This window comes from Manacus candei, unplaced genomic scaffold, assembly GCF_025592945.1.
Source record: "Manacus candei isolate 608988 ecotype Guabito, Panama unplaced genomic scaffold, ASM2559294v1 h1tg000008l, whole genome shotgun sequence".
Classification (NCBI taxonomy): Eukaryota; Metazoa; Chordata; class Aves; order Passeriformes; family Pipridae; genus Manacus; species Manacus candei.
Genome location: NW_026138056.1, coordinates 28,756,553 through 28,773,661, shown reverse-complemented (window position 1 = coordinate 28,773,661; position 17,109 = coordinate 28,756,553). Strand labels below are relative to the sequence as shown.

The following is a 17,109-nucleotide window of genomic DNA, read 5'->3' as shown; positions in this document are numbered from 1 at the left end:
CAGCCTCCAGTGCTTTTTGCGGCTTCCAGTAGAGTTGGCATGTCAATATATCCCTTTTGTAGCAGTGGTCCAAATGACTGTGATGGCACACTGCTGCCTCATTCGTAGCAAGTTTAGGATCAGAAAGTTCTAGTTATCAGATCTCAAAACAGCCTTAGGTGAGACAGACAATTAGCAAATACAAAGAGTCTGGCTAGCAGTTCTAGATGCTTATCACTTTTAAGTAAAATAGAAAAGATTACAGTTTTGAATTCAGTCTCCTAAAAGGTACATGCAGTTCCCAGATATTTTCTTGTCTCAAGAACCCAGTCTCACTGGAAGCACTGTAAAAGTGAAGGTTACTGTTTGTCAGAAACATTGTTTAATCCACAATTAGCAAGTGTAAAAGTTGTTTCTATCAACATGTCACAGGTGAAATACAGTCCTAGACTGATGCACACAACTGAGTCTTGGCAAGACAATCGCCTGACATTAGGATGGCCTACTCTAAACTTGCTTGTTTCTGATATACAGTACAAGTAACTAAATATTTTCCTTTTAGTCACACATCTGCACAGAGTTTGTAAAATCAGATTTTAGCTTTCTACTTATTGGAGGCCAGACAGACTGAAGTGGATACTCCTTTGCATCCTGGTACAATGTAAACCACTAACATTAGAGGCCAAAGCCATTAATATACAAGGGATTAAACTATAACAGCAGTCCACAAAGAGTGAGAGTTCTAACTCTTCACAAGCAATCTGTCTTTTCAGCTGGTCTCAGGCAAGGACTACCTGCCTACCTGCTTAGAGGCGTGAAACTTCAGCAGACTGCCTGCATGAACCAGCACTGAAAGACCCAACTGTGAGAACAAGACAGCATGTTTTAAATTACAGTCTGTAATTAGGCACAGTAAAGGCCACCTACTCTTCTGGAGAAAGACCTGTTAATTACTTTGCTGCCTGCCTTCTGCTGCCATTTCTTGTCCTGAAGGACCAGCTGCCCTTTTCCTCTTACTCTTCCTTCTGCTCAGAGTCTATTCCCCCTTGGAAAAGGGGACCAATATCTTTCTGCCCCTCCACTCCCCATATACCAATATTCAATTAGGAACATACCCCTCGATATTTTTAAGCCCCAAACAGTGCTACAGATTGAGTAACCATAAAGATTTGATTAATTAAGGTTGCAGAAAGTAGAAGTATAATCTGATACAAAATTAATGTAAAGTGTTCTCACGATACCAGCTTTAATTAACTTTACTGGAGAATTTTCGCTGGCTGAATTCTCATCTGATTCTAGCTATACAGTCAAAAATATTTAATTTCTCAAGAGAAGATGAGGATTTGCATACTTAACTCCTAAACTCACAAGAACACACATTCTCTGGCCTTGAGCTTGATGATAGCCGAAAGGCTGCTATATATTTTGCTTCTAACACATATATATATATTCTATCTAATAAAGTCTTACATATATATCTTACCTGCAAGTTGGGTAGCATACTACATGAGGCAGAACAATCTCCACTATAAACTGGCCCACAAGAAAGCCTTCAGAACACACAGGTCAAGCAGGCATTGAAATAAGATTTTATTTTTTTAAAAAATGTTGATGTTGTAAAATAAAAAAGTAGTAAGAAATTGTATCTGTTAGCAGCCTCTGGAAAAAATACTTAATAATGCATTTTTGTAGAGAAGTTTCCTCATATACTGCAATTATGAACTTTTAAAGCCTTTGTTTTTCAACTATGAATTTGTAAAAGAAGCTAGGAAAGAAAGAAGTAGATGTATAGTTAGAAACAATCACTCAGACATATGATCGGAGCCCAGAGTTGACCTTCATATTTGTCCTTTGAGAGAAAACAAAAAGAAAGGGGAGGGGTACAGGCACAGAGTGATCTGGAACTGCTAGAGAGTGAAGACAAAGGATTCTGCAAAGGCAACTCTCATACAGTGTTCTGGCTAGAAAACTGAAAAACAAGTAATTTATAAATTAGGAAGGTTTGGGTGCGGGCTTTTTTTTTAATTGCTTTTTGGTGTGTTTTTTTTAAAGCTGCTTCTCTGAGATTCCTCAAAAGACCTTACTTATCTTACTCATTATAATTAGTGAGCCTTTTTTTTTTTTTGCATTTCTTCATCTTGTGTTTCTCATGTCATTTTCAATAATTAATCTGAAAGACCCAGTCAGCATCCTCTGACTGCAACTGATACAAGAGGTTCTCTTCACGCTACTAGATAACATGGATATAGCACAGCTGGCAGTCCTCTGCTTTCACAGCAGTCAAGTCTTCATTGTATCTACTACAAGAGGAGTAGGAAAGATAATGGGACATTAAGCTGCCCTCTTGATTTTTAGGCAACATGCTGACGTCTGGGAGAATCTTACTCTGTTGTAGATGGAACAAGGCACTCTAATGGAGAACAGCCTGTACCAAAGTTTAAAACGCAAAAAGACAAATAAAACAAAGTTCGTATTGTTCCGTACAAAGTAGAAAGAACCAAACACACAAAGTAATGATGAGGAATTAATGGGGTGTAAAACATCTAAAGGAGGCAAACAAAGTGATGAGTCATATGGAAAGAAACAGAAATGCCCAGTTTCAGTGTTTCAACAGTTTGATAGCTTTCCAGTAATAAAGTGATCATTTTTGTGTATTTAATACATAAATTTGCAATGAACAGGATTGTAGATGCATTACATGTAAACAGTCAAAAAAGCACTAGTCATGCAGGTCTTTTAGATGGTCTGGGAAAACTCAATCTGCTTTGTGCTGCCTTTGAATTTATCTAACAAACATGTTTAGTGAGCCTTGTAAAGGTATTTTAAGGTACTGTTGACAAATTTGCTATATTTAAACATTCTGACTACCAACACTTTTGAACAAGTAAACTTAGTTTGCATGTCCTTGGTTTCAGAGTTTTATTTTAAGAGAAGGTAAGTTATCAATAGGAAAATAATTTTTTCCATTGGTAAAAAATGGAAGCTGTATGAAATTACGTAGCTCTCCAGATATCCATGGCTCTTTAGATCACTTTGTAATTCTGTTTTTACTTTCTGCTGCAGGAAAAATTTCCCTCTTGCTTTTATTTCTTGGTATAGAGGGAGGCCAGGGAGGAGACTGAAAGGTAAGGGAACACACTTCGCAATACTGCAAACCAGTGCAGAGACAGAGCAAGACAGGGAAAAGCAGATCTTCCCCTTCAAACAGATACTTGTTGGTATTTTCTGAAGAGATAAGACTCTTAACTATTCCATCTTTTAGGAATCTTTTCACAGTGAACACTGAAGCAGCTGTTTACAGTCTGGGCCAGTACTGATCTAAACGCCACCACGAACTTTTTGGGAAGTCATTCATCACACATATATGACAAAAAAAGCTGCAGAGTGTAAGACATAGGTATGTTGAACGATGCTGAAACTGTGTCCATGGAATATGTGTTTGCCTGGCATATGCGAAATAGCATTACAGTTTTCACCGAGTAAGATACACTATTAAGCCTATTACTTTCAGTCAAACTTGTAACCTTCAAAATATGTCAAGGTCTCCTTGACAGGATCTTTTTTTCATTATCAGTGACTTGCATTAATTATAATCCTGTGCCTTAAAGCTACACATGCAAAGTTATATAGTTTTTTCTACTGTTTTGGCTGGGATTCATCAGATCAATAAACCTTGGTAACTAACTCATTAAATTTTTATTTTTTTATAAAAGATATTATATAAGCTTTCTTCTGACTCCTGCAATTTCCTTGGTATTCCAAAATACTTGAGTGAAGAGTACAGAAGCATTGAAGAAGGAATGGTGAACAGTTTAAACTAAATTTGAGTGACACTGTTGGTTTTTATATGCAAGTTGTACCCAACAATGTGGGACAAATAAATTCCACTCTTTTTGGTAGCTTATATACACACAGTAAGAGAAACAGACTAGAAAATTGGTCACAGATGCCATTTGAAGATGAGAAGGATTCCACAAAAGTTCCACAGAAAAAGATGGATTTCATCAAAGGCTTGTAGAAAAATCTCCCTTGAAGATAAAAACCTTTTCTTGTCTATGTCTTCTCCTAGGAAGCTTGAGGAAGGAGTCAAAAGTATTTCAGCTATGAGATGAAGTATCTTTTCAAGAAGGTACTTCAAGTAGTAAAGACTATAGATGACAATTTGGTTAACCACTTTCTTTCTGAAATGGGTTATTTGAAGTAACACAATTTTAGCTCCCTCAAAGCACCTGGCAGAAAGCTTACATGTTGAGACAAGCCTCACGTGTAAATATGTATTTTTTCTTCAGCTTCAGATAAATGGGAAAGTACCAAGCACCTTATCTTCCAAGCAATTGTGGAAATAAAGATTACTTGTCAAAACAGGTGTTTTCAGCACAAAACTAGAGCTAAACCATATACTGCCTGATAGATCCTGCTGGGGTTGCTCCAATAAATAAAAGGGGTTGAGGTATTGCTCAGTGCAGACAACAGAGTAGCTTTTGTCAGTGAGACCAAAAAAGAGATTCTGGTTATGTTAAAGTTGCATATTTCACAAGTACTTGCAGACTTGTCATGATTAAATGTCAGGATGAGACCTAGGCATTCCCATTCTCCGCATCATCATTCCAGTTTCCATGGAAAGAACATGCACATTGTGCACAGTCCAAGTAAGTGTGCTGTGGATTATCCAAGTGCAGATGGTGAGGCACTCAGCTTGGCATTTTAGAGCTTATTCCAATCTTGGTTTATTCCTCTTGGGTTCAGAGACAAAAGGATTTCCAGAGGACAACAAAGGATCCTTCAGGAGTAACTGGTTATTGTCAGATACAGCTGTGTGCAGATTTCCCAGGTGAAACCAAGTAAATGATTACAAAAGCCAGAATGTGTTTTCATCAAGTTTTACATGAAGCTCTGGAAGCAACAGTAAATATGGAAAGAGAAGTACAAAGAGAAAGTAACCTGTGTTCTGCTTTGGTTAGTTTTTGAGCAATCAAGTACTTGAAGGAATAAAGCTTGAATTAACTTATGAATAGTTAGGCCTTTCAGTTAACAGACAAGGCAGCATTCAGCAAGGCCTTGCATGCAATCTTCTTTATTTATAGAAGATGGATACATGGATACTGACTTCAACTATTTCTCACTCTCAGATGTCATCCATGCCACCTTAAATAATCAAAAATTCTGGTCAAATATGGCTAAAACCACGCTCAAGGGTAGAAGAAAACAGATTCTTTTCACATACAGCTGATTATGGGCAGGTAAATAACAGCCACTTCAACAATTTTTCTTTATTCCTAATAGGCCTCTATTCTACTTGATCACTTGTAAACTCAAGACCTCTGATTCAACGCTTTCAGTAGCTGAAAGGATTTGAAAAATCTTCTTTTCTGATTCCCATTTTACATGTTAACTTCCCACAATTAATGACTCTTTCTTTAGCTGCTTTTAGCTTTCAAAGGCTGCTCCTGCATGGAATAAACCCTTTGCTTCACTATTTAATCCTACTGAATCTTTTCAAGCTTTCCTGAATACTTTCTCATTTAGTGATACATCAAGTTAGATATAAAGAGCCTTCAAGCCCAGTGTAAGATTTTGGCTTTCAGTGAGCTGGCTAGTTGGAGAGAAGAACATGAACCTATGAGAAAGACAAAACAAAAACCTCAACACAGAAGCCTTTGTTCCTTAGTTTTTAAGAAGTCTTTATACCCACAAACTATAAGATAGAATCCCTTAGCTAATACCAAAATACACACATATGCAGAAAAGGAAAAGTTCAGACTAGAGATCACGGCTACCTTTACTTCAAGTTACTCAAATTTTGCTATTACTGATCTTTGTAAAAGCAATTACTCTCCCACTCATGTTGGTCTCACACTCGTTAGTTCCACAGAGATGGCACTTTATATGGAGGAGGAGGGAAAAACTCAGCCACTGGACAAACAACTGCCATATCAACATTAGTATGAGTATACAATTAAGTTTTTAGTTCTTATATCTGACTTATGCAGAAAGACACACACTAGATCCACCCTCCCATTCTTCTGGTGACATTTAACTCCTATTTAACTTCTTTCCAACCTGTCCACATCTATGTCCTTTCTTACACAAGAAACTCTTAAAAGAGAGGACCCTTGGTGACAAAATAAAAGTCTAGTATTTTGGCCACTGTTATCAGAATGATAATTATCTTATAAATTAGCACTATATAGGGAGAATCAACCAAATTAGAGTGCTAAATTATGACTTATCTTGGATTTCACATCACACACAGAAAAACATATGTAGAAAGTAAAACTATTGAAAGTATCTACAACTGTTACTATGAAAACCACGTTACCCCAAAATATTTCTGCTTTCCTTGACAAGGCTTTCAAACGCATTCAGAGAACAGAGATAAATTAGAACACTTCACTGAAATTACTGCTCTGTGAGCAGAACAGGAATACTTCAGAAAGGGGGGATGGGAAGTTGAAATTTCTTCAAGAGAAGAAATGGTAGATATGATTAAGTAAGTGTTCAAGAAGAGTGTCACAGAAGGAATATCAGCTGAAAGACACAAACCACAGGAAAGCTTCCACTGTTTTCAACAGCTTGAACAGAGAAAAGACAGTCAAATTAGCTAAAAATCTGGCCTGCCTCAACAGCAACCACATCAAAGAAAAGAGTCAGGTAAACCAAGAGGCTTCTAATATGAAAATTTATTTTCTAAACAACATTAAAATCCCCTACTGGGAAATAGCATCTAACCCACACTAATTCCCGGACCAAGTTTTGACTTGTTCAGAAGAACAAGTTGACACACATCAACAATGCACAAAAATACTTGGCAACAGCTTAACAGTCGTATATCAAACTGTTCTAGTCCCCAGCAGTATCCACAGACATTGTTTAACTTAAAGCAAAGGTTGCAACTCTGATCCTGCTGATAGCCATTTCATAAAAGAAAAAAAACAACCCAAACCCAAACTCAGAAACTTGTTACCAAAATTCATACAAGAATAGAATTATGAAAGATGATACTGAAGAGCAGCTCTGAGAGGAAAGTGTAATGAATCCCTATTAAACACAAAGACAACTGCTCCCCTCAAAAGGAGCTGGATAGGAGAGCTTACTTGACAAAAACATGCTTGGACACCAAAATGAGGTGCTCAGGTGCTGCCTTAGGCTCAAAGAATACACAGTGTTCAGCAATTAACTCAGATTATGTAGTCTGGAAAGCAGAGGAAACTTGGAATGTTTTTGTCACCTTTTTCCCCCTCCCACTGCAGTAGGAAATTAAAGCAACATACCACCACAGGAAGATAGGCAGTCATTTGGATGTTGACCCCAGAACAGTGCTAAAGTTTTCTTCTTTCTAGGATTCTGCCTTGTAGTTTGCTTAAGAAATCATATGCATTTGTTTAAGGTATGCAACCTGTTAGTCTCCAAATAAACGTTCAAGACAGTAGTTAAGAAATACTGTACTACCAGGAGAGACACAACTATAAACTCAAAAATTTTACACTACAAAATTCAGTAAAAGAAAAAAAAATGCTTGCAAAACTTGCAAGAGGGGAACCAGTCCATAGCTTAGCCAGACCAAGAATGCTAGAAGAGGATGGAAGAAGAGAAATGCTAGCAAAGAGTGGACTTGGAGAACCTAATACACTTACACAAAATGTATTTGCATAGTGTGTTGTCCCACTGGAAACACTGCTTAAGAAGCAGAGCAGCAGTCTGTAACGGATGAATGGACTTAAAAAATTGCTTCTATGAGGCACAAAAGTGAAAGGAAAGAGAATTTTCTGCTTGGAAGGAAATAGCACGGTTCAGCGTGCTGCAGCAGTCATCAGAAATCAGTACCTTTTTCTGGAGATTTGCATAAATAACTCTGATCTGCAGTCTTATCAGCTATACAAATGCTGGAAAACAATGTTTAAATAACAGCTTTCATCCCTTACTTCCAAATGTTGCCAATGAAAATGGAAGTGCTGAAAAACGTTTTGAGATCTTCCAGGATGAAAGGTGCTACATAAATAATACATTTCTCCAGTATCTGAAAAAAAAGAGGATAGCAAAATGTTTCTCCTTGCTCTTTGGTCTCCACAGCAATTGCATAACTGTGCAGAGTATACAACTGAAAAGTATCTTCCAGTGTGACAATTAGCTAATGCATCATTCCATGCAAAACACCTTCATGCAATTTCTTCCTTAAATGCTAATGAAATCACTCCCCATTATTACCTTATATTAAAAGCCTACTGTCACATGAACGTGTAATGAATACAAAAGTATCAGTGAGGAAGTGATGTTACATGCTTAAATTTCTTATCCAGCATCTGTGTTCCTCCGGGCACAGGGCTATCATGTTCATCTTCTATAAATAGCCATTCAAACTTGATCTGTTCTGGAGACGCTTTGTGCACGTGTTGGGGATGCATGAAGGCTTTGCACCTGTTTTTCACCATGTATCATTGATTTTGATTTTGTAAAATTGAAGAGAATACTGCCATTGCCCCAGCCAGGCCTTAGTAGTACCACATTAAGTACAGATACAAAAATTAGACTTTAAAAGGACACGCAGCAGTGCTGGCATTATTTCTGCATAATGTCACTTAGAGTGAATGCCAGTGGCATTGTACAATTCTTGCTGCCATCAAATAAATCAACACCTGAACTCTCTGCAGGCAAATAAACACGTGGGGACAAAGCCTCTAGATATTCAGGATAACTTGGGGAACTCCCTATTCAAGACAAATATTTTGCTTGGAAAGGTTTTGGTGTTTATAAACATTAGTACCCTGTATGTAAACAAATATAAAATAAAATGGGCTTATTTCACTAACAAAAAGCTGTAGTTCCCTTAGGCTTTAGAGGCATGCTGTAATCCATTTTGATAAGCTATGTCTCTCTCTCAAGTCATACAGCTTCTATATTTATGCAGACTCCATTCACATCTCCTATCACGCTTTGACTCCATGAGACCTTACAAATAACAGTTACTTAAAATGCAGCAGTCTATTTTTAGGTTTGGGGTTTTTTTTTAAAATAAAGTGTTTCACATCATGCCTGCCTTTTAGAGTCTGAATTATTTTCACATGCTCCAATTCTTATATGCATTATCAAATCCTATTCTCTTTTATTTTCTGCTTGCTATGTCTGAACTCACAAACATTAGCTCAACTCAGTAAAGCTGCCATCATCCAACGATTTTAAAACAAGAGTAACACAAAACAAAGGTAGGGTTTATGACTGATTCTCTGTTGCTCTCTAAGGCCACACACTGTATTTTGTTCTTTCTTACATTTAAAATATTCATTTTTGATATCCAGCTATCAACTTTTATGTCTCTTGCTAATGGCATAAGTTCCTTGCAGTCATACAAGCATATTATTTTATTGATCCTACAATGAAAACTAACCTAACAGGGGCACAAGAGATCAGTCCAATTGAAAAAGTAATTAGTAACTGGAAAAATACGCATAGTGAAAAAATGGAAAAGAAATGGGATATAAATAGAAATTATTATGCTACTAAATAGAGTTCTTAAATTCTGACCACTGCACAGCAGATAAATTTTCTGGAAGCATACAAAAAAGTGACAAAGAATGAATCAGATATGAAACAGCTTATATATGCAGAAAGAGTGGACAGAGGAAGATGTTCTTGAGGAAGAAGAATGTGACAGAAATATGGGAAAACTTGACTCCTGAGAAACTGAAAAGGAAACAATTGTTTAACATTACTCGCATCATGACAATTAAAAAGGCCCCCTATTAAACCATTAGGTAACAAATTTTAAGCGAAAACAAAGAGACTTACTTCCTTACACTCCACATGCACTGAATCATATAACTGCCAAAGGATACTGTGGAGCCTGTGAACAGAAATCAGATCAACCAAACATGCAATGAGGAAACGATGCCTCCTGCAATTAAACATAATAATGCAAACACTGCTTTATGCTCGTGGAACTCCTAATCAATGCTGAGCACCAAACACTGGGAGACTGTATCAAAGGATGATTACTCCATCTAATTTATTCATTACTTCTCTAAGCATCCTTTACTGGAATTTTGCCAGCCATCTCATTTTAATAGCAGATTTATATTCTCACAGGCTACATCTATAATGTGCCACAGACTTCTTCTATTGAATAAGAAGTGATTTTTACCCACCCTATACAGTTTGAACAGGCATCTGACAGTCACTGTTCTAGTGTGAACAGCTATAATTTTATTTATTTGCAATACTAAACACAAACAATCAGTGCCATCTGTCATGTACCACAGGAAAAGAAGTAAATTCTTCATATATATTTCATATTTAAAAAAAAAAAAATCACAAAAAGTCCAAAGCCACTTGTCCTACTAGTTACTAGGAGCTTTTGCTAAATTAAATGAGACATGTCTTTTGTTCCTTTTTTCCGTTGTATATTTTTTCAGTGTATAATAGTGTTTTCTTGGAATTCACTAGCAACATGCAGATATCAAGAAATTTCTGTGCCTCAAGCAAGCACCATGGGAAGGTTGAAAGCAGCAGACTCTGTTTAACTGACTGTGCTTTCAAACTTAAAGTGAACTGTCACTTAACTTTAGTCAAGAATTTTTCTTGGTCTACCTGTGGATAGATTATTCCAAAGGAGAAATACATTTTTAACTTCCACTTTGACTGGGTTAGACAACAAAAATAAAAAAACAATTCAAAGAAAAATGTAGAGAGTTGCAGACCAGAAATATTAGACAGAACTCTCAAAATTTTTTGAAAGCAAAGGTGAGAATCCAAGTGACTGATGAGATTGAACAAAGAAAACCAGGAGCTGGTGGAACATTTATTTACTTAAACTTAGTTTAGTCAGTTTAAAACTGACTTTCCCACTAAAAAAAGAAAAAGATATATATATCTATATATAGACAGATATATCTCTATTTATATCTATCTCATATATTAGGAGACACTCTTGGCCAAGGCTCAAGTACTGTAGTTATCACTTTCCCTTGCTTTGAAGTGCAAAAACTCTGCCATTGAGCCTTGGCCTGATCATCAGCTGAACTCAAGACTTATGAATGTAGAGAATCTGTGTGCTCACGATTTTTGAAGTTCTTCAGGTTGATTAGCTATCCAAACGGCAGCATTTTCACAGAACAACTTGTAAAGGATTCAATGACAGCTCTCTTAATAAGCATCACAGCTTTGACTCTTCCGTGAGGTTTACCTCTCTCCTACCTACTAACAATCAGCAAGTGAAGTCAAGATGCTGAACAGGAACCAATTTAAGGCTGCTGCTGAAGTAATAATATCCTTTACCAATATGATCCACAGTATTTTAAGTGAGGTTTAACATGTACTATAAACAGTATCATGGAAGGGCCATTAATAAGCATCTGTGCTATTCTAAAACAACAGGTGGTGAGATCGTTTCACCAAAGTTATGTGCTCACCATATGTGTAAGTAGAAATTCTGTAGGAGGTAGAAGGCAAATGAGTGAGTAGTTAGCAAATATATATATTATATAATATATAAAATTATATGGATATATTAAGATCTATATGATCTCATTAAAACTGCAGCACATTTTACGGGCTAGCTAACAGCTGCCAAGATAACTATGATATACCTTTGGATATTCTGGAATAGTGCTATAACAAAGATGTGACACAAAAGGCAATAAAAGTAAGAGAAACTAAGATTGGATGCTGGTATTAGACCTATTTGCCTATCACATTTGATGAATTACTGGGACATTAGTGCAGAAAGGATGCATAACTGTGCAGAGACAAGGCACTTGCTATAAAAGCTAGGTCAAATTCCCTATGAATCCTGTAAAGGCAAAGAACAGCAATACAGAAAATTTTTAAATTCACTTTAATAAAGGTTAGAAAACAACCTAAATTCTGCTAGAGAAAACTACACGCTAGCTAACATGGAAATTCTTCCACTGCAGCTCTTCTTCAGAGTTCATGTTTTATACTTGGTTCAGCCAGGGAAGAAGGGCAGAGATACCTTGGAATCAATATACAATCACAGAAACACGGCCAGTTCAGAAATGCAGCATATCTTCAGTATGTCAGGGAAGACAAGACCCTTACTGGTGCTACCATAGGAATTAAATTGAAAAAAAACCCCAAATTTTTTGGTCTGGCTGGGACATTTGCACCGACTGTCCTATGGGAGTCCATTTTGTGTTATTTTCTCCTCTGATAAGATTATATTTAAAGACTGGGACATGTACTGGAAACATACAGTTCCAGTTCAATCAGATTGTTTTGTTTTATAATATTGTCTTAATAGAGTAATTTTATAAGACTATACAATATGAAGACTTCCTCAAAGCTAAGCTCTCAATGCACCATGAAAGCAACACAAATAAATGGATTCGTGCTTGTGTTCCTGTTACATGCAATCTCCTTCAAGGGAAAGGCTTAAATCAGCCTGCTGTTGCAAGAAGCATATGCAAACTCTGCACTTCTATTTCCATATTTCATAGTAAACTCAGGGGCTCGTTACCTGGGTTGTGAAGTGCTGACTTACCTGACTACATCAAATTCAAGATAAAAAGATAATCAATGCCCGTCTTGTTCCCACCACTAATATATTATAAATGAATAAAACTCTTATCTTAGAGTTTATCAGGCTCTCCTTAATGATTGCTACCTTTGCAGTTGACTGGGCACTCACATAAAGATCTTCTATTGACAATAATTAGTTCAACATGAAATCCATTTGCATAGTAGAAGACAAAGTTTCAGTTTATGCCCGGCATTTATTTTTTAGATGGAAATTTCTTCTCTCCTAGAAATGCTAGCTATGCACAAGAAGTAAATTTGGAAAGTGTCAATGCATTGGTTTTCCAAAAGAATAAACGGTATCACTACTGTTGAAATACTGTTGATTGTTTGTACATGCTAAAGTACACAGTTCTAAGTTCCTATTTGAATATTTGTCACCTTACACCCTGCTCAAGCTTTTCTTCAAGGAATTCTTAAACTTGAAAAAATAATCCAACTAAAAGCCCAGTAACAACACAACTGAAAAATTATATGCTTACTCTGAAATATGGTTATTTCAGTTAATTCAAACAGCACTCAGAAACACAAGCTTTAAATATTCTCATAATAATAGAAAATATATTTAACTGAATTATTCCATTTCAGCCCGTGGAAAGGACAAGTGAAATAAAACCTCTTCAAGTGCATTCAAGGTCACTGGGTTTTCAGTTTGTTCTCCTAAGGAAACAAGCTTTATGCAAACATACCCATATGGCCCCCGCTCATAAAACTGGACAAATGAACCTCCTGTTTCAAAGGCTGACTTGCGGCCTAGAAATCTCAAAGATAATTAAGCTCTTCCAAATTTGAAGAACTAACCCAGATGAAGTGTTCCAAAACAGCAGAACCTCTGAGGAAAAGGCAACTAAATCTCAGCTGCTATCCAGTCTGTCTAGCACCAACCAGCTGGCCAACTAGGCTGTTCTTCCAGTCAACAGGGCTGTTGCCCCAGATCAACCACAATAAAAATGCTTTTCTCTGCTTGGCAGAGTTATGAAAGTTACAGTAACAGAAGGAGGAAGAAGAGTTCTAGGAGAGAAATCTGTAGGAAGTGGATTTACACTAGTTACACCATTTAACTAAATTCACATTGATAATTAAGTACATATTTTTCCTATGGACACGTGCACATTACACCATTTGCCTTTGGAGGACACAAGATAAAAACAAAAGTAATTCAAATTTGCAGTATGGCTCTTCACCAATTAATCCTTGACACCATGTTGTTTTTAAAAAATGTTACCAGTCTTTTGAAATATTATTTAGGTTTGCCAAGAAGCACAAAGACCTAAATTTACTGGGATGTGTCAACATTAGTGAGTACTCACACTACCCTGTGTTTGCAACAATTGATCGGGTAGCCATTCAGTGAAGAAATTGGCTTATATCAAATGGGTGGACTAATATGTGAAGCATCTGAACCCAGCTAAACGGTTTCTTTTTTCAACAACGCACAATTAGAGAAGAAATCAGCCAATGACTACAACATTTCAACCACTGAGACAGTCAGCCATGCTCTATTTTATAAAGGAAAAAACAGTAGAAATGTCCTAACCAACACTTTCAAGTGTTTTACAGGAACAAAATAAATGCTGGTAGATGAAAGATACAGGATTGACAAAATGAGATTTTGTTTCTAGCCTGAAATACACGCATTGGATATGCCATGATGCGCTTAAAGCAACAAGCCTATACGGGGTCATAGTTAATGACTGTTCTTCAGGGCCAAGACTTGCTTGTTGGACTGATTTCTGACACTGCAATTCATCACTCGCTCTTTGTTTCAGCCTTGTGAAGCCTCAATTGTCTTTTATACACGTTTTCTGTCTTTGTAGCCATCATTTGTCTTCTGCACACCCAGCAACACTATTGAGGCAAATACATGTATTTAAACATCTTCCCAGAAAGAATGACAACAAACCAAGCAACCCCATTACCTCCCTTAGTACTACTTCTATCATTAGCACCATGATCAGAGCCTTCAACCAAGAATCCCACAACTGTCTGAGCAACTGTCTGAGCTTCTCTGTGAACACGTAGGGTTCCTTTAAGATGAACGCACAGGTAAATTGACATAGACTAAAATAACCTTCAGCTTCCAGTACCCTGCTTCCTTTTTCATTAAGAAGAGATTAATAGTTTACTTCCCAGAGATATTCACTGTTTTCATTTCCAAACCACACAGATCTATTAACCATTACAACCGCAGACAGTGCTTATTCTAATGATCTCCCTCTGCACACCAACCCTAGCCTCCTGTACTGCCATATCTGCTTTAGGGCAAGCTTTTCTTCTCAGAGAACAAATTAAAAAAAAAAAAAACAGGCCGGGCAGATTTTTTTCTCTTCTACTCAATTCAAAACCACTTTTGATTTGATGTTGAGACCTGTGTACGTACCACACACAGTGAGCAACGTCAATGGTCAACCTACAATTTGAATGCCCTCTTATTTTTTCCACTTCTACAGATGATATGGTGAAAGAGCAACTCATTAATTCTTCCATATAACAAACATTCATCTGAATTTTGCTACTATTTTGTTTATCACGAATCTTGTGCTGAATGATAAAAACGGAAAAAGAAAAAACCACACAACTCTCCGAAAAAGTCAACAGAATCCATTTTGGTGTAAGGGCTGGTTCTCCAACTTCTACACTCTTTAGTTTCCTGTGAAGCGACTTCCAAATGCAGGTCTGTACATGAGACGACATCCTTTTTTGCTTCTGTTCTCCTGAAATCCTTCTGCCCTAAGATGTCTTCCCCGTCACCCGTCACTCGAGGAATGCACATCGAGTCGAGGAGAGCCCGGGGGAGCCCGGGGCGCAGTCCCGCACCTGCCGCAGTGCTCACAGCGCTCCCGCCCTCGCCCCCGTCCTGTGCTGCGCCACTGACAAAATGCCCCTCGGCCGCGCCATCCCTTCTGACACGGGCACCGGGAGCAGCCCGGGCCGCTCAGCGGGGGCTGGCACGGGGCCACCGCACATCCTGGCAACGGAAGATAAAACGCAACACTGTGGAGCTTCGGAGAGAGCAGCCTCGCCGGTTTTGGAGGGAACCGCGGGAGAAGGCAGGAGAGGGAAAGAGAAGGAAGCTCGGCGGGCCAGCACAGCCCCAGCCCGTGCCAGCGCTGGGCAGCCGGGCGGGCCAGAGCGTTCCCCCTGGCCAGGCAGCGCCGCAGCCCCCGCGCCCGCAGCTCCCGCTCACCTTTCAGCGACCGGCTCAGCGCATCTTCCTCCCTCCCTCCCGCAGCGGCTGCTGGTGGCGGCCCAGAGCCCCTGGGCTCTGCGGGTGCCCGGTGCTGTTCCTTCCTCGGCTGGCAGCAGCTCCCGCTGTCACTTCACCCCCACATCCCGACGCCGCCGGCAGCTGCTGCTGCTCCTAAATTCACGGCGCTCCGGCGGCATGAAGTCATCCTCCCCGCCCCCTCCCCGGGCCGCCGCACTCCGCTCCCGCCGCGGGGGGGTACGCGGCCCCGCTGCCCGGCCGCCCGAGCGCCGCGGGGCCCTGGCGCTGCACCCGCACGGGAGGGGCCGGCGCTCCGGCGGGAATGCACGTGCCCGGCTGCCCGGGAGGCTGCGGGGGCGGCACCGTCCCCCGGCGCTTGGCGGCGGGTGGGGGATCCCTCCCCGGGCACGGCGGCGGGATGGGCCACTCCGCCCCCCTCAGCCCTCCCCTCCCTGGAGTCCCCTCCGCGGGCCGTGGGGAGCGCGGCGCTGCCGCCCGGCCCGTGGGTCTGTGTCTGCCGCCCGCGCCGCCAGCCCGCCCGGCCGTACCGGGCTGAGAACGGCGGGAACGCGGGAGGGCAGCGCTGCAAGGCCGAAGGAGAGCCTCCCCCGGGAGAGCCGTGTGCCTGTCTCACTGTTCGAAGGAAAATCCGCTGTAATCGCTCGTGCTCGTGTGTGGGCACCCAGCTCCCACTCTCACCTCCCGGCCTCAGGGCGAACCAGCACTCGCAGCCCGCTCCCCTAAAAAATGCAGCGCTCCCTGGGGCGGGGAGGGGAGTTCTCTGGCAGCAGCTCCTGGTCTGTGCCTGGAAGGGGAGAACAGAGGAAGGGCACTATGCTGTGTTCAAGGTCACATGGGCATGCTTCTCCCTTACCAAGGGCGTCCTGATATTTCTGAGACCCAACAGTAGGCACCATGTCTATTTTTGTTGTTCGGAGAGTGCTGTGCACGTACTGAGTAACCGACAGGCTCATAAAGAAGGCTGGATTCCTATCACAGTTTACAATCCCACAACCCATCCCATGTGCAGGACAAGCACAGCTATGTTGCTGCATAAATAACACCAGGCAGTTCAGATAGATAATAAAGGTCACCAGTGCATGTCAGATCACTGTAATCTAAGAGCCCTTCATATTTTATGAGCAAAGAAGAGTTGTGTCTAGTCAAGACAAGTCATGCTGGACAAGCTCCCAGAAAAACCAAACACTGGAGTTTCCAAGGTGCTGTGCCAGCTTAATTGACCTGGTGGTCAAGTGGTGCCTCAGCAAGGTTTTGGAGTTGACCCAAATCGGAAGTGTTGATGATTTCCATGGTGGTAAGGTCTGAAACAAAAAGAGCTGTTTTGATGGCCTGGGTATAGATAGAACGGTTGTCTGAAGTGGTAGAGGGAAACA

At 39.9% G+C, this 17,109-nt stretch overlaps 1 protein-coding gene across 1 annotated transcript in view; it reads right to left on the bottom strand.

Moving 5' to 3' along the window:
- The window catches only part of PKIA (cAMP-dependent protein kinase inhibitor alpha), a 45,527-nt gene extending 29,648 nt beyond the window's left edge, over positions 1–15,879 (bottom strand). Inside the window, exon 1 of the mRNA XM_051770706.1 lies at positions 15,695–15,879. The gene's annotated coding sequence lies outside the window, so the exon portion shown is untranslated. The remainder of the gene's footprint in view (positions 1–15,694) is intronic.
- Positions 15,880–17,109: the final 1,230 nt, after the last annotated feature.